Source organism: Rattus norvegicus, chromosome 19 (assembly GCF_021556685.1).
Source record: "Rattus norvegicus strain SHRSP/BbbUtx chromosome 19, alternate assembly SHRSP_T2T, whole genome shotgun sequence".
Taxonomy (NCBI): domain Eukaryota; kingdom Metazoa; phylum Chordata; class Mammalia; order Rodentia; family Muridae; genus Rattus; species Rattus norvegicus.
This window is the reverse complement of record NC_141552.1, coordinates 18972987-18992014: the sequence shown is the minus strand read 5'-3', so window position 1 is coordinate 18992014 and position 19028 is coordinate 18972987. Positions and strand designations below refer to the sequence as shown.

General features: G+C 42.3%; 1 protein-coding gene across 1 annotated transcript in view; it reads left to right on the top strand.

The window, feature by feature from the left end:
• Positions 1-3624: 3624 nt before the first annotated feature.
• Positions 3625-19028, top strand: part of LOC147998985 (disks large homolog 5-like) — a 57385-nt gene continuing 41981 nt past the window's right edge. Inside the window, exons 1-2 of the mRNA XM_087596039.1 lie at positions 3625-4144; positions 18112-18224. The gene's annotated coding sequence lies outside the window, so the exon portion shown is untranslated. The remainder of the gene's footprint in view (positions 4145-18111; positions 18225-19028) is intronic.

Sequence of the window (19028 nt, the reverse complement as noted above, 5' to 3'; positions counted from 1 at the left end):
ATGACCCGAGTCAGGGCCCATAGACAGCAGCATTTCCAGCACTTGTGCTTTAGCCCATGTGGATTTTGCAATGAGCTGGGCCTAGCAATGTCCAGTACACAGTTGTGAGCTGTTGCTCTGGTTGAACTGTATTGGTGTGTGCATTCAATAAACTACACCTATTTAAATGAATTCAGTGTTCCTGTGGTCTGAGTCCAGACCTCTTGACACCAAATGTTCCCTTCAGCAGCACTTAGGAAAAGAAGCTAAGGTTAGGAAAGGTGACATCTTGTCATAAATTATGTGACAAGAGGGATGGAGAAATGATCCCTTGTGTTAAGAATCAAGGTGTCCTCTGTAATATTCAGGTCTATACTGGCCCTGTGCATCAGCTTCAAGGACCCATTTCTGATTTTCTTTGGGGTTCCCGTGATGATGCACTCAGACATGATTGGAAAGAACCAAAACGGTGGTCAGACTTGATTTGTAAAATGCAGGCAACATTGCAAACTTATGTTGCAGGATATTTGATTCATATTATCAGCCCCAAGATAGTGTTATTTACTTTAAAAAAATTACCTCTGGCAGTTCAGTTCAGCACTAGCACCGATATTTTACCCTAGAGCTTTTTTTGGTTGTTTGTTTTTTGTTTTTGTTTTTGGATGAACAAGTACTTTCTTATTTTGTGGCCCAGCCCTAGCTCTTACTTCTTTGCACAGTCACAGAGAGACCTCAAACATATACTCAGCCAAAGGCAGGGGAATGTAGAAAAGAACCTAAGGCAATACCACATAATGACATTGAAAGTGGGTGGCCAAAAGGTGTTATAAAATTCACCTCACTTCAGTGAGTGATGACATACCAACCTGGTGGCCTACGATTCTGGAATATTAATCAGAATCCTTTCGTCATATTAGATCTTAATAGAAACAAGGAAGCAGTCCTTTCCTGAAGTATATATTCATCATACGTAAAGAAGATATTACATCCATATACAACTCAGAATAGAATTATCCCCCAAGACCGGAAAGATCTGGCAACATGAATATTAGAAGCTTCTCCTGTGTTACAGTGGTAAGCACAGAAGAAAGAGGAAGATAGGGCTGAACACAAAAGCATCAGGCCAGAGCACTGTTTCTCAGGATGAGTTGCCAGGTGAAGGTAAATAAACCTTAATAAGTTTAATACAGTATTACATACCCTGTTGTAAGTAACTGGAGCCGAGGCTATCCCCAAAGGTTTGCCTGTCTGTGAAATCTGATACCCTAACTCAGGTGTCTTCCCTGGCCTCAGTGGGAGAAGGTCCACCAGCCCTACAAAAACTTGATGTGTCTTGGTGGAGGCACACTCTGAGGGATATTCCTCTACTCTCTCAGAGGAGATGGTGTGAGGACATTGGGGAGGAACTGTGGGAGAGAAGTAACAAGAGAAAGGACAGCAATTGGGATGCAAAGTGAATTTAAGCCTGAATTAAGGTGAAGAGACACCTTAACTAAGGTAACTAATAAAAGAATCAGGGTGTGCCCATGGCTCCAGGTAGATATGTAGCAGAGGACTAGCTTATCTGGGATCACTGGGATGGGAGAACCTTGTTTCTGAGGAAGCTTCATGAACCATGATATTGGAACTTAGGCCTCTGAGGCGGGAGTGAATTGGTGGGTGGAGGAGCAATCTCATAGGGAGAGGGTGTGGGGGACAGAAGAGAGACTCATGTAGAGGAACATGGAGTGGGAGATAAATTGGAAATGTAGATAAAATAATGAAAGAAAACTAAAAAACATCAGACTATGAGTATCATTCTAATTCAAGCCTCAAATAATAAAAACATAAATGCGAGAGTCGCCTGGTCCTGTTCATGTCATCCTGAATCTTAAAATCTTTTTTCCTCCAAATTCAGTGCCACATGAGGTGCACTGACCTGTCAGCTGCCTGCTTGGATGACAACTGCAGCAGCTTCCCTATGCACTTGCTTTGTAGGAGCACGAAATCTATTGAGCTCCCTTTTCCAAGTTGGAACTTTAATTGGTAAGAGTCTTGCCTTGAGGACACCTTCCACATCTCTACAGTACAGAGGCAGGAGGGTTATCGTTAATAACATTCATCTCCTTAACTATGTCACCCTCCTCTTCAGCACATGACTTTGCTGTGACATTAAACTTCTTAGTGATCTTTTCCACTCTAAGCTGCACATGGTTTTCATGTATTTGCCCTGTGTGTTGTTCCTTCTCCTGCAGTCTTGAGGAACAGTGACCAAAAGTAACCACACCACAGGCTCAAAGCCATGTTAATACTGTATTGGGTACTATTTTCACAGAGCTGCCTGAGGTGTAAATGGGACATGGAGAATTCGAACAAAGTTTGAATCTTAGGCCTTTCACTGGGCAGTCCCTCATCTTCTCTAAAAATTAACCCCATTCTTCTACCATTGAGACCCACCTGCTGCTTAGCTCTTTACCCCTCTGCCGTGGTCTGTTCCATATCTCTTCCTGTCCATGTCTACTCTGAATCTCCTGCTTCAGCTTGCCTCTGCCTATGTCCCTCTCTATGCCCGGAAGTTCTACCCACATACTTCCTAAAGCAGCTCTTGGCCATCAGATCTTTATTACATCCAATCGGCAGCGAGACAACACCTGATACATCTCTTAGCTTGTGTTGAGCTGGTGAGAAGGACAAACATCCACAAAATAGCAAAGCTGATGATGGGACATAGAAATGACAAGAGAAATCCTGCCAGCACTTAGCTCACTGCCAGTACAGAACTAACAATTGAAAGTTGACACACCTTAGTACAAAGAGAGGTCACCTCAGCATTTCCGCTTTTACTCCAAGAAATACCTTTAATTTAACATTAATAAGCTAGATAAAATAAGAAAACTTATGAGATGCATCAGGTAAGAATTACTGTCACAATATTCTGTCCATTCGTATTTTGCAAAATTGGAGAAGGTACTTCATTATCTAAATTATACTAGTCTAAAATTTTGTACCTAAATCATTTTCTATCACTTTTTAAGCTTTGTATCCCTTATCTATCATAACTTGCATTTATTAACCATAATAAGTCTTCTGAGACCAAATGTACTTTCATTAATTCCAAACAATTTAAGCGTTTATGTCTTTCATCCTTAAAATTTGACACATTTTTTGCGTACAAATTTTCTTTTTCTTTTTCTTTATTCAGCTTCCACACGAAGATTATTTTTGCTCTGATTTAGAGCAGGATGCAAGGGTGGAGTGCAGACCTGAGGGTAGGGCAGATGAATGGAGTTGAGCTGCAGGATGTGAGGTTCACAGAGAATAAATAAGAAGTTAAAAAAAAATAAGAAATGAGCACAGTGGGGATAAAGCAGTGAATGCTTGGCATGGGGACGTTTGGCAGTGGACTGGGCATTTTAGGGGTGGGGTGGGATTGGCGTGGGTTCTGGAGTAGTAAGGATGATGTCTGTTCTTGTCTTTTGGGGAAACACCTCGGTCTTCTCCCATCCCTCCTCCACCTCTACCCCCACCTCCAACCGCCATAACTGCCTCCTACCACAGCAGCGGCTTCTGGGCATCGGCCTCTTTCTGCTCAAGCTCTTCTATGTGCTCGGGGGTGGTACAAGCTTTTAAAAGTCCCAGGCAGTGGGCAGACCACGCACACTCTCCTGGCATCCCCATCCTCTCTCAGGACTTATAGTGCCAGAGCGGTTTATCGCAGGAGTTTTGATACTGCTGTGGAGTGTCCATAGAGCCCTGCTTTCTGAGCCTCCCATGCCCACCCTTTTCCTGTCCAGGTTCCTGGCTGTCACATTTCTGCACGATGGTAAACAAGTTTGTTTTTCTGATTCTCATAACAAGAAAAGGTTAAGACTAAACTATCTAATCTTCAACCCCATCCAAGATCTGAGGAGGAGAAATGTTGCCTGAATAAAAGGAAATTCAGAGCAAACAGCTTCCAAATCTAAAGAAATGACAGAAATTGTTGGCTACCCTGGGAGTCAGTCAGCAAATATTCCTGTGTCACTGTGGCATCCACCTTCAACTCACTGGGCCAGGAGCTCTGACAACAATCCTTTGATGCAGGTCACTTGAAGGACTATCCTATTTTTTTTTCCAAAAACTGGGACACAGACTTCCCCATGATCAACTTCTGCACAGTCTGGACAGCTTTCTGGCAGCAGTAGAGGTAAGTAGGTAGTATTTCACCCAATGGTTCTTTAGAGCCCATCATCTTTTTCAGAATAGACTGGGGACACTACCAGGAGTTGAGGTCTCTCCCACTGTGAAAAGCCTTTAACTATTAGGACATCTGAAATGGCAGATTTTTCAGATCTCTAAAGGATTTGAGAACCACCTTTGTATGTAATGTCTATCTCAGTGCACAAATGTGGCTTTTTTTCCCAAGGGATTTACTTCCTACTTAACTTTAAAAACATACACAGGAAGTTAAATAAAGCTTATTTCTGTACCTAACTAAAGCAGTACCTAACATGACTGGAAGACTGATTGTTTATAGTTGGAAAGTAATAGCTTGAATTCCTTAATTATCCACGGCAGTGTGCAGTAGTAATTTTATAAAATTAGAATTTTACACCACATTTTGAATAAGTTGCATATACTTATATCTTAAAAATGAATTGAATCATTTATGCAAGTACAATTTTAAATTCTATCATCATTCAAAAATCCATGCCATCCTAAAATATTTGAGACTTGGTATTGCTTTCTAGTATAAATAGAGATACAGTGATCTATGATTTTGTCATTTTAGTCCCTTCTCCTGATTTCCCACAACATTAGACAGAGAATTGAGGAGAGAAAGAGAAAGGAAGAAAGACATCCCTGATTCGAATCTGCTTTACTGTTTCCTCCCTCACCATGGCCAGTAAGAACTTGCAACCAACCCCCTAACTGACAATAATCATCTACAGCCCACAGCAGACAAATAACCACCCACCCACCCTTCCTCCTGAGAATGAGGGGGTCATGTTCCTTTAAGTTGCTTCCCAATGTGTGTGGGGTGACAACATGTTTTGGGGACCTTACAACAATTGGGACATTTTCCAAATCCTGGGAGATCTTGCAGTTTCCTATGCCTCCAGACCCTGAATGTGGAGGGATTAACTGAAGTCCCGGCTACATTAACAATGAAAAATACAAACACACATTCCTACCATATGAGGAAGGTCACCGGATATCTACCCCTTGAAGTTTGCTCAAAACAATTAGTCAATTAGCTTTTTATTTATCTTCAGGTCACTTCTTAGTAAACAGGCAGAAAAGAGACAGATTGTTTGCCAAATTATATCAATTGCTTCTAAGCCAGTCACCAATAGAGTTCCTGCCATCCTTTGAAGTCTCATCAGAGAGGCTCTATTTTGCACAGACTCACAATACTTATGTCTCCCATGTGGAAAAACTAAAAGAACTGTTAAGATCTCCTTAAATAATTCAACAGTTTTCCCAATCCAAAGTCTCCCACCCTCCTCCAAAAAATCAAGAGATTCCTCACAAACATCTCCACTCACTTCGGTACCAGTTTATATATCAGTCACATTTCTGTTACTGCAGAAAAATACTATGACCAAGAACAACTCAAGGAATACAGTTCTTCACATTGTGGTAACCAACCCCAACTACCAAATTATTTCGTTGCTAAGTCATAAATGTAAGGTGGCTACTGTTTTGAATTGTAATGTAAATAGAATGTATAAAGTATGTCTCATATGTGATTGTTCCCTGAAGGGCTTGCAACCCACAGGTTGAAAACTGCACTTGTGTGTGGTGGTGGGAGGGGGGGTTGTGAGTTTTTTGTTTTGTTTGTTTGTTTTCCTTTTTCTCAAAACCCAAATGCTGATAAGAACATAGGCCAATATCAGGCTCTTCAATTTTATTCCATTAGGCACTGTGTCTGCTCTCATGATATTAACATGCTGGTTTTTCTTTTTTACTATTCCCCAAAATGAAGGTGAAATCATTAAAGGTGATGCCTCCCGCAGTGCTTTACTGTCTTATTAGTTAGCAGTGTCTGACTGCCCTGCTCAGTTGTGCTTTCATGTGAGTTCTGAGATTTTTTTTTTCATTCCCATGAAGATCTGTATTGGGATTATAATGGGATGGATTTAAACCTGTAGATGACTCTGGTAGGATTCGATATAATAATATAAATCATACTGATACATGAAAATGAGAGGCCTCTTCATTTTCTGGTTTCTTCAGTTTTTTTTTTTATTTTTCCTAATGATTTCATTTTAACAAGTCTTTAATTCCTTAGATATTACAAGATTTTTATTCTGAATGGGTTTGTTTTCTTGGCTTCTTTCGTCATATTTATTGTTGGTATACAGGAGTTCTATTGATTTTACTGTGATTTTAGTGAATGTGTCCATGAGCCATAGGAGTTTGCTAGTGGTTTCGTAGTCGTCTTTATATATGGATCATATCGCCTGCAAATGAGAATGCTCTGACTGCTTTCTTTCATATTGACATGCCTTTCCATCTCTCTCTTGTCATATTGTTTGGATAAGACTACACATACTAGTTGAATTAGATGAAAAGAATGAACATCTGTGACTTATTCCTGATTTTAGTGGAAATCCATTATGATTTCCTCCAGTTAGGATGCTGTTGGCCTTGCATATCGCCTTCAGAATGTTAAGGTATGTCTTCTCCATATCCCAGATTCTCCAGGACTTTTGCATTAATCACTGTGGGATTTTGCCAAAGAGATTGTCTGCCTCTACTGCAGTGATCATGTGTTTCCTGTTCTTGGTTTTCTGTGGTGAATTGTTTATTCATTTGTATTTGTGGAAACATTCTTGCACCTCTGCAGTCAAGCCAGCTTGATCACGGTACCTGACACTTTTGGTAAATGTCTGAATTTTATTTTCCAGGATATTATTGAGAAATTTTTCACTTAACTGTTCCTTCCAATCTTAGTTTCTTTTCTATGCTGTGAAGAGACACCATGAGCAAGGGAACTTGTAGAAGAAAGAGTTTATTTCAGCTTACAGTTTCAAGGATCAAGAGTCTATGAATATTATGCTGGGGTACACGGCAGCAGGTAGGACACCATGTTTCTAGAGAACTGGCTGAGAGCTTACATCTTATGTGCAAGTCGGAGACAGAGAAAGTGTTAACTATAGATGGTGTTGAATTTGGAAACCTCAAAGCCCAATCCCATACACTCCTCCAACAAATCCGTATCTTATAATTCTTCCCGAATATTTCCACTAACCAGCAACAAACATTCATATATGTGAGTTTATGGGGGCCATTATCATTCAAATCACCATATTCCACTCCCAATTCCCCATAGATTCTTAAACATATCATAATAAAAATACATTAGCTCAGCTTCCAAAACCCCTGTAGTCTTTCGGTCTCTACACAGTTTATCCACAGTGCTTTTCGACCCTCCAGGAAGTCCCTTAATTATTCCCCTATGAAATCAAAAGGCAAATTCCATACATCCAATGTGTAATGCCAAAAATATGTTATCATTGCAAAGGGAAGTTGGGGATGTGGTGAGCCAGTTCAAGGCATTAACCCAACAGGACACACTCCACATTCTCTACTTCTGATGCATGACAAAGGGATTAGATGGGTCCACTGCTCTGGCTTTGCTGACTGCAACATAATTCCTAAAACTATGTTGTATCGCATAGATCTGTGGTGGTTGTGTTTTCATTGTCACTCATTTCTAGGATTTTAATTTTTCCTTATGTGTTTCTCCCTTGGCCCTTTCAGTAGTGTGTTGTTTGTGTTGCTGACCTTCCACGAGAGTGTGTACTGACTGCACTTTCTATTGTGTGATACCAGTTTGATTCCTTTGTGCTTCGATAGAATGCATGACACTACTTCAGCTTTCTTATCTTTCCTGAGGGCTGTTCTGTGTCCTAATCCGTGGTCAATTTTGGAGACAGATCCACAGGCTGATAGAAAATATATGTATAGTTCAGTGTAGTTTGTTAGGTCCATTTGACTGATGATGTCACTGAATTCTGCTCCTCCTCTTTTGTTTATTTGCATGTGATCTGCCAAGTGGTCAGAATAGACTATTAAAAACAATCACAACCACTATTATAGCTAATGGGTAATTTCAGATCTATCTGATAATTATATATTTAAATTTGTGACTGCTGTGTTTAATATGTATATATTTAGATTGTAGTATCTTTTGGTAATTGCAAAGTATGAAATGAATGTCCTTATATCTTCTGGACAGGATTGGTTTGAAATCTATTCTGTCAGCTGGATAGAGAAACTGCATAGAATTGCTATAGGGACCTGTGTCTTAGGTCTGTTTCCCTAGTATATCCTCTACATCTCTCATGATGGTGATCCTGTTTCTGGCTAAATAATGTCTGTTCACTGGGGAATTGAGTTTAGTGACATGCAAATATTATTTAAACCTATGTATTTAATTTTGTTAATTTTTGTGGGTTTTATTGGCTTCTTTTGATTGACTGTTCTAGTTTTGTTTAATTATTTCCTGTTTGCTCTGGTATTTTATCCTTTTCTTCAAACTAAAGTATTCCTTTTAGGATCCTCTATAGAGCTCCTTACTGGTTATACATATTTTGTAAATTTGTTCATCATATGCCTTAATCAGCACAGTAGCTGGGCAGCTGCCTGCCCTCCATGGTATCAGATCTACTTTCCAAACAATAACGCTCAACTCTTACTGACTGTGTAGCATCTTGGCTGCTCTTTGTTGCACTTGGACACCCCTCAGGAACAGGCTCTCCTCTCCCTTAACCATGGCTGCTGTCCTCTTCCTCTCTCCTCTCCATCACACATGTTCTTCCTTTATTCTCTGGCAGCTTCTTCCTCCTTCTTCCCTCCTCATGATCCTCTCTAGCAAAGCCCTCAAAGCTCACCTCCCCCATCTCTCTGCTGTGCAGCTGTTGGCTGTTGGCTTCTTTATAATCACAGTTAACTGGGAGCAGGGTCAGTTTTTGGAGGTTAACCAGTCTTGAGTTCTACATATTAGCATTAAAATACAAGCAGAATTAGGCCAATCCACTACAAGTATTTCTTTTGTTTTGTTTTGGTGTAAGTTTTCTTTTACCTTTTCACTTTTTATTTTATTTTTGGCTATTTTTTTATTAATTGGTTATTTTATTTATTTACATTTCAACTGTTGTCCTGCTTTCCACACTCCCCTCATCATATCTTACATCCCATTTCTGCTCAGCTTTGCCTATATGACAGTGTTCCCCCACCTACACATATCCATTCCCACCTCACAACTCCAGCATCTGCTTTTGGTGGGCAACAGGCCTCAGCGTAGACAATGGCCTCCCGCCACATGGGTGCCACTTAAATCAGTCCCCTTCTACACAGTTACCTAGAACCATAGACCCTGTATATACTTTGGCTGGCAGTTTATTCCCTAGGAGCTGGGGGATTGGTGACAGAGGGTCTGGTTAGATATTAAAGACCAATAGTTGCTGCTTTCTCTTCTTTTTCTGGTTATGGGTGAAATGGTGATTGTGTGCTTCATTTTATGAAATTATTGAGAGATGATTTATTTCTTGGTTTTTCTTGGGTATAGTTTAGCTCATTGTCTTGGAGTTTCCCTACTACAATCCTCTGTTGTGCTTTCTTAGAGAAAAATATTGTTTAAATTTGGTTTTGTCATGAAATATTTTGGTTTCTCCATTTATGGTGATTGAGAATTATGCTGGGTATAGGATCCTTGGTCCGCATTACATCTGCCCAAGATTTTCTGGCTTTTGGAGTCTCTGTTGAGAAGTCTGGTGTAATTCAGATAGGTCTGAACTTATTTGTTACTGGTTATTTATACCTTACCCCTTCTAATGATCTTTCTTTGATCTGTGCATTCAGTGTTTTAATTATTATGTTAATGGAGGAATTGTTTCTGGTATGATTAAATTGACGTTCTGTAGGCTTGTTGTACCCTCATGGCCTTTTCTTCCTTTACCTTATGGATGTTTTCTGCTATGATTTACTGAATATGCTTACTGGACCTGTGAACTGGAAATCTAAATTCTCTTCTATTCTATTATCCTTAGGTTTGGACTTTTAATTCTGTCCTGAAATTCATGGATGTTTTGTATTCAATAAACCATACATGGTTATCTGAGATGGGTATTTTGTGATTTGTGAGGTGATCTCCTTGACCCCAACTCTTACATTTAGCACCACGTTTTATAATGAACAAGGTCAAGAATGGTGACCTCTTGCCATAAACTATATGAAAAAGGCAGGTGAATTAATGTGTGTCAAGTATCAGTAGATTCCTGGGTGGTTTTTGCTCCAGGTTGGCCATATGCAACAGTTTCAAAAGTCCAAGTTTGATGTTCCTTGGGATTCCCAAGATGATGCACTCAGACCTGACAGACAACACCCAGAATCCTCGTCAAAGAAATTGATTTATAAAATCGAGGGAACGTTACTAAATCATGTTACAAAATATTTGATCACACTGTGATCTCCAAGAATGTATTATTTACTGAAAAACTAGTGTGTGGTATAGCAGGGCCATGGCACAGACATTTAAAGCAAGAGTTGTTTATTCATGTAAACATGGACTTAATTACGGTATGGCTCACCTACCACACACATTTATGGCAAAGGTAAAAAGTGCACTTAGGTCCAGCAGATCAAGACACAACGTGAAAGGAAATCTAGATAACTAAACCAATGGAAAGTTTTTGAGTTAAAGGATTTTTAAGAAAGTGTTCAGAGGGAACAGGACTGCTCTTCTTCTGGGAGGTCAGTGAATCAGGAAAGACAGTTGGGAGCTTTACTTGACTTCAGCATCTGACTCCTGAAACTTCATTGGTAAAATTAATGTCTGGAATTTTGGATTGTAAAACAACAGGTTGGCCCTGCAGCTTTTGGGAAGGCCCATGGACAAAGAGGTCACATCTGATGGGAACAATCTTAAAAGCCATCTGATTCTGGTAAGTCACCTGAGAAGTCCTCAAGGAGAGAGGAATGAATGGGTAGCACCATAAGAGAAGGCTTTAGGATCTCGGATAGTGCTACTCTAGATGCCTTGGAAATAGAAGCAGAAAATGTAAAGCTAAATGACTTCACAGGAATTAGCTCATTTCTCATTATGATTTTTTCATATTGGTATTTTATATTTATTCTTTTTTTAAAATTTAAATCAAGAGCCTTAGGTTGTAAGGTGAGGCGGTCTTAGAATCAGAAAATGCTTAGAACACTTGTATGGCGCCCCACAACTAAAACTATCTGGCTAGAAATTCTACTTTTAATCTCGTCATCATCGACAGCTTCCATTTAACCAGCAGGGTCCATGCCAGGCAGACACTGAGCAGGTTGTATGTTCTGTTAATCTCCACAACAACCCAATTCAGCAGAAACACCCCCATTTTACAGGTGAAGAAACCACAGCTCAAAGGAAATGAGTATCAGAGTCCCCTCAGTCTCACTGTCTGTCACTCAGACCCACATCCTTCTCTGTAAAGGGAAGCCATGGTCCTGATGTGGGCTGTGCAAGCTGACTCTGCTGAGATGATCAATGCTATTCTTGACCCTGGGAGAATTTAAGACAAGGTGACCCACAGACTCCTGGGGTAGATTCTGCCTCTGGGTTCTAGGGTGGGACACAGTATCCCTTGTCGTGGGTCTCTACTCAGCTGAGGAGTCTGCTCCCATGTGTCAGCTTCTATGGCAGTGGTTCTCAACAGTCCTACTGCTGCAACCCTTTAATACAGCTCTTCATACTGTGATGATCCCCTCCATAAAATTATTTCATTGCTACTTCATAAATAATATTGCTACTCTTATGAGTCATAATGTACAAGGTATCTGATATGCAATCTCTGTGAAGCAGTTGCCACCCACAGGTGGAGAAATATTGCTCTATAAACTTTTTTTTTTTTTAATGAAAGGCTTTCACCTCAGAAGTACCTGGAGCAGTTGTAAGAGCCCTGAAATACTGACAAGTTTTGGCAGGCCCAAGACTGCTTGCCTTAATGACAACAGAGATTCCTGGCTAAAGGCACAATCTGAAATCACTGTCCCCAGGTCATTTCTTGCCTAAGTTTTCCCTCATTACAATGTCTGTCTGCTTGGACATGTCTGTCCAGGAAGCCAGTCCATGTAGTCTCTGATACAGACAGAATGCTAAAGGCAAGAATGCTTTCCCTCTGTTGGCCCACAGTCATTTCTATAGAAGTAAGTTCAAATCCCCTGTGGATAAATGTGTGTCTCTCACATGGTGTGTGAGACTTGAAATGTCAACCGTTTGAGTTGACAAAAAACAAATTTCACTTCAGATTTACAGCTGACTAAAAATTATTTTTGGGAGAATGCAGAGGGTGGCCAGGTCTGCAGAGTCAGATCCCCTCCCTGCCTGGGATGATCCCACCCTCAGTAGACTTCAGCTTCACCTATAAGGTGTAATCAGAAAAATCTGACCGTAAGATTCTGAAGTCCACAATATGCAAACCCCTAAAGTTGATAAACGGCCTATATGGGGGTTTTCTCCAGTTTAAACTATTCTGGCTTCTTTTCTCTCTTGTGCTGCAATCTGTTCTCTCAGGTCTGTTGATCCTGGAAGGACCTGGGTTCAAGTCAAGGCCTCGTGGGTGGGGAGGAAGATGTTCTGTTGTGTGAATGAGTATGGATTAAGAATGTAGCCCCACCAACAGATTGGGAAAAGATCTTTACCAATTCTACAACAGATAGAGGGCTTATATCCAAAATATACAAAGAACTCAAGAAGTTAGACCGCAGGGAGTCAAATAACCCTATTAAAAAATGGAGTTCAGAGGTAAACAAAGAATTCACAGCTGAGGAATGCCGAATGGCTGAGAAACACCGAAAGAAATGTTCAACATCTTTAGTCATAAGGGAAATGCAAATTAAAACAACCCTGATATTTCACCTCACACCAGTGAGAATGGCTAAGATCAAGAACTCAGGTGACAGCAAATGCTGGCCAGGATGTGGAGAAAGAGGAACACTCCTCCAATGTTGGTGGGAGGCAGACTGGTACAACCATTCTGGAAATTAGTTGGAGGTTTCTCAGAAAATTGGATATTGAACTACCTGAGGACTGAGCTATACCTCTCTTGGGCATATACCCAAAAGATGCCCCAACATATAAAAAAGACACGTGCTCCACTATGTTCATAGCAGCCTTACTTATAATAGCCAGAAGCTGGAAAGAACCCAACAGAGGAATGGATACAGAAAATGTGGTACATCTACACAATGGAATATTACTCGGCTATCAAAAACAATGATTTTATGAAATTCATAGGCAAATGGATGGAACTGGAAAATATCATCCAGAGTGAGGTAACCCAATCACAGAAAAACACACATGGTATGCATTCATTGATAAGTGGCTATTAGCCCAAATGCTTGAAATACCCTAGATGCACAGAACACATGAAACTCAAGAAGGATGACCAAAATGCAGATGCTTCACTCCTTCTTTAAAAGAGGAACAAGAATACCCTTGGCAGGGAATAGAGAGGCAAAGATTAAAACAGAGGCAGAAGGAACACCCATTCAGAGCCTGCCCCACAGGTGCCCCATACATATACAGCCACCCAATTAGATAAGATGGATGAAGCAAAGAAGTGCAGGCTGACAGGAGCCGGATGTAGATTGCTCCTGAGAGACACAGCCAGAATACAGCAAATACAGAGGCGAATGCCAGCAGCAAACCACTGAACTGAGAATAGGACCCCCATTGAAGGAATCTTAGAAAGGACTGAAAGAGCTCAAGGGGGTTAAGACCGCATATGAAAAACAATTCCAACCAACCAGAGCTTCCAGGGACTAAGCCACTACCCAAAGACTGACCCTGGGCTCCAACTGCATATGTAGCAATGAATAGCCTAGTCAGAGCACCAGTGGAAGGGGAAGCCCTTGGTCCTGCCAAGACTGAACCCCCAGTGAACGTGATTGTTAGGGGGAGGGTGGTAATGGAGGGAGGATGGGGAGGGGAACAGCCATATAGAAGAGGAGGGGTTAGGAGGATGTTGGCCCGGAAACCGGGAAAGAGCATACAATCAAAATGTAAATAAGAAATACTCAAGTTAATAAAGAAAAAAAAAAAAAAGAATGTAGCCCCACTCTGACTGGCCAACTAAGCTCCAGAAAATCTTCCCCAATCACAAAACTGGGCCATGTGGGAGCCTAAACTGTTTAAAGGGGAGAGCTGAGTGCTTTCTCCTGGAAGAAATACTTGGGGGTTGACTGTCACTTGTGAACCTTCTGTGTTAAGTCATTTCTCAGAAGGGAAGCTTTCCTCTAACTCTTCCATGGGACCCACCCAGCACTGGGGCCTGAGGATCCTATGGTGTTGCAGCTCTGAGCTGGGAGGGGTAGCTCTCACCCTGGCATGGAGAAGCCTGTTTTCACAGCTGATCTAGATCTGAGGAACAGGGGCTTTTAAAGAAGCATGTGAGAGTATCTCCTGCAGGAGAGCCCAGTCTGCAGGGAAAGTCACACAGGACAGCGAAAAGTGACTTCGCAACAAACACAGGGAATGGGAACCAGGGAGGGCACTGGATGGATGGTCGGAGAGTTTGAGAAAGCCTGCATCTCCCTAAAAGACTTCCCACAACCATAAGTCCCACCACTGTCCCCTTCTCACAGGGGAGGCTCAGCAAAGCCTGCCACCTGCTGGGATCCCTGCAAATTAAAACCACAGTGGAGAACTGAGGAAAGCACTTTGGTGGAGGGGGAGACACAAGTCTCCAGGGCCAGGCCAGCCTTCTGTCCCTTTGGTTCTCCTCACTTCACAGAGGTGCCTATTGAAAGGTGAGGCAAGCCGGGATCTCAACAGTCTTTGGCCAAAGAAGTGAGAGCCCACAGGGCAGAGCAAGGCAAAGCAGAGCCAGGCAGAGCAAAGTGAAGCCCTGCCAGTCAGCAAATAGGCCTTGGGCATGTGGGACTGGTGGCAGCAGTGCTTGCCCTTGCTCTCCTGGTGGTGCAGAACACCTGCCTGGATGTGGGGAAACTCACAGTGGCTTGTCCTCCAGCTGCAACTGCCAGTGCTTGGGGAGGGGGAAGTTGAAGATGCTCCCATGATCCTCCGATTTCCGGCCCACTTTGTCCATGGTTGTCCATGTTCAAGGCTGTGGTCAGCCCCGCCAGAAGCCCCGAGGACAGGGAGAGCAAGCACAACTGGCCAGCAACCACCATGGGCATCTGCGGTGGGACCCAGGCCAAGTAGCCACAGAGGCGCACCAGGCAGCCAGGCACCAGCCCCAAGCCTGTGCATACTGAGGCCAATGACACTCCACTAGTCCCTCCCACCATGCACATCCCACCCCTGGCAGGCAAGATCTCTCTGTCCAGGGCTTCCCCCAGACCTCCAACTACCAACAGCTCAATGAGCCCTTACTTAATTCTTGTTAACCATAATGGCTTGTCATAAAAGGTCATTGGGAAAGTCAATGATGAGATGAAAGCCTTAAAAGAAAACTAGAGAGACTTACTGAAATGAAGAAGAAAGCTCTCTTCCCAGTAGGAGCCTGGCAGTCCCAAGCTCAGGGCACCTCATGTCCAGTCTTGAACCCAGCATGCATTGTTGTGGAGAACCTGCCTGCTTAAGGACCTGGCTTCCCACTCATTCTCCTGAGATGATGACTTTAATTCTTTTAATTTTTACTGGTTATTTTCTTAATTTCCATTTCATGTGTTATCCCCTTTTCCAGTTTCCTTTCTCCACGAAGCAGAGTCCAGCTCACAAGCCTGAGCAGCTGCAGCCATAGTGCACCATGGGGGATCCTGGGGCAGACTGTTTCATCACCAAGATCCTGTGGACCCACAGGGGCTGCATGACCTTAAAGGAACTGCAGAGTAGGAGCAGGCTCCAGAGGCAGAGCTCTATGAGCTGCTGGGCAAGACTGCTTATTCCTATTGGAGACTGGAGATCAGGCAGGGATCACGCTGTAGGTGGCGGCTACTACTGAAGCCTGTGGCTTCAATCTCAAGTGCATCCAGGGACCATGCTACAGATTGCCCAAGCCTCTGCAAGCTCAAACTTCTGGGACAGAGTCATTATGCAAAATCCCAGAGAAACCTCTGCAAATATCCACACCAAGTTTTTAGGAACAGAGCTTCCAGGTCCTGAAGAATCATGAGCTTTCTGGGCTTAACCAAGAGGAGCCGGCCTTCTTCCTGGTACAGGGGGATGCTTTTCTCCTGCAAAAGTTACTACAAAGGAGACAGCCACAAACAGATCTGCTTGAAGCCACAGCCATGCAAGAGAGTCCAAGTCTGTGAGCACTTCACCCAGGCCAACTGCCGTTACCTCAACTGTCTCAGGTCTCATGACCTGATGGACAGGAAGGTGCTGACCTCCGTGACTAAGCACGGGCTGAGTTCTGATGGGGTCCAGAACATCCAGGACATCTGCAACAACAAACACATTAGGAGGAGACCCACTGGCATGAGAGCTCCTCATGAACATCATAGCAGCAGGGCACACAGAGACAGAAGCAATAGCAGAGACTGATTCCTTCCAAACAGCCTAGGATTTCTCTCCCATGTCTCATTTTGGCATCTGGTTCACCTTGTCCAGATGTCACCAGCTGTAAGGATTCCCTGGAGGACGTGTCTACAGCTGTCACTCAGGAGGTCAAGAACCTGGGGACCCAGGACTCTGCACAGCTTTCCTTGGTCTCATCTAAGGCTGCTGGTGTCTGAGGACCCAGTCACATGAGAGCAAGCCAGGGGTTTTCTGAGAATGGACATCTGGATGGCTTCTTTTCTAGAAATCCTACTGATTCTTTGTAAGCTCCTGCCCTCTCTGCTGGCTTTCTTCTTGCTGCAGCAAAAAGAGATGAGTCCATGTCCATGAGAACAGGCATGCCTTCTGGACACCGCATGGAGGTCAAGGGAAAGAATGAGGCTCCAGACATCGATTACATCCCATTTTAAATGGTTCTATTGATGGGGTGACAATGGAAGAAGCAACAGACTCAGGAATTCTAGGTAAAGGTAGAAACTCAGGGAAGGAGTTTGGCAATGTTCCTTCTCTTTCAATTCAGTGGAATAATTGAAGCACTATTGTTATTGGGTCTTCATTAAAAGTCTGGTAGAAAGGATGCATTAAAGCCATGTGGCCCTGATTATTATTATTTTTAATTTTTGGAGTGGCAGCCTTTAATGACTGTATCTATTTTCTTATGGGAATTATTCATTACCTTCCCAGATCTGTATTTAACTTGGTATTTGTTATCTGTTAGAAAAATCACCAGTATCAAATAGATTTTTCACTTTTCTGTAGTAAAGGCCTCTGAAGTAAGCCCTAATGATTGTTGAATTCACTCAGTGTCCTTTGTTATATCCCCCTTTTCATTTCTGATTTGGTACTTTAGATATAGGCTCTGTGGTTTGTCTGTCTTGTGGATCTTCTCAAAAAAAAAAAAAAAAAAGCCAGCTCTTGCTTTGCTTGGCTCTTTGTATCATTCTCTTTGTTTGTAATTGATTGATTTTAGTTCTGAGTTTATTTCCTGCCATCAAATCCTACCAGACTCTCTATGGGATGAGGCTTTGCCTCACCTTGGTAACAGCAGCATGTGATACATGAAGCTTTTGCTGCTCTCTGTAGTGGGGACGACGTCACAATTTCACTGAAAACCATGCACAGCCTCGTTTTAGACTGTATTAAAGTAGCCCACGATTTCAGTGCTCCCTGCAAGGTGCCATGAGACAGTAGTAACATGAGTCTGCCTGCACCTCGACAGTTTTCACTAGGGACTTCTAAGTGATTTTATGAAAATTTATAGTGAGTTCATGGATGAACATGCACAAACACAAACGCACACACACACTTTACTGGCATGGTGCACATTCTTTCCACACAAAGAAGAAAGTGAGTATTAATGAAAACACACCAATAAAGGAATCGATGGACGGGGTTGTGGGGAAGCTGGGGCTTAGAGTTATTTAAAGGCCCTGTGCAGGCTCTCCTTCTGTTGGAGGCTAAACTTCAAGTGCAATGGGGTTCTTTATTTTCTTTCTGTATAGCACACAGAGCTAGGGTGGAAACTAGTTTTTGAGCATATTTGGCAAGTACTAGAACACTGAATTAATTCCTAGGGCTGGAACCCTATTAATGTTCTACAGAATTACAGGGCAGGCTGGATGAAGACTCTCAGCTGACAATGTGGACATCTCAAGACAGGCACTGGACAATGGCTGACAGACTTGTATGAAGACTGGAAATGTTTGGCTATCTCAGAGGAAAAGAAGGCCCCTCCGACTACACTGTACTCTAAGGACAGTTTATTCAGGTAAGGGATGACATGAACTGTTGTCTCATGTCACAGATGTGAGCACAAAATATCCTAGGTATTGTATGCCAATGGTAGCATTAACAGAACAAATCACACAGTGCTGTGAAGATATAGAATATGACTATATGTAGCAAGAACCAGGCCTCTTCTAGTTTCTAAGATCATACCTGAGAACCTCAAATATAGTAATAATGTGATAATGTGGTATAAGTCTAGTTACAACTAGTTTCTATTGTGACACAGATGACTCTTTTTGTGTCATGGTCAGCTTATAATAAATGACTAGACATAAGCATGAGAATAACCAAATACTACATTGCTTCTCTAGCTGCTGAGCTTTTAAAAGCCCTGGTGTGACAGCAAGCTTTTGTGGACATCTGGATTATTCCTTCTGTACTTTAACTCTCTAAGTCAACCCCACTCTGAGTAAGTCAGTTCCATTCCATAAGTTGGAAATCAGTCAACTGGAAAAAAAATACTTTCTCAATACAAACACAGATTGGCCATGGAAAAAGGGCAGCTTGAACTGTCCCACCTAGGTCCTGGGCTTGCACAGGCCTGCTCTCCAAAAGAAACGTGTGTTCACAGCTGCAGGCTGCATTCACTATGGATGCTCTTGAGGTTCCAGCTGGCAGATATGCTCTGGGGCGGGACAGACTCGCCCTGCAGCTCTATTGATGGGGTGACAATGGAAGAAGCAACAGACTCAGGAATTCTAGGTAAAAAGAGAAACTCAGAGAAGGGGTTTGGCAATGTTCCTTCTCTTTCAAATCAGAGGAATAATTGAAGCACTATTGTTAT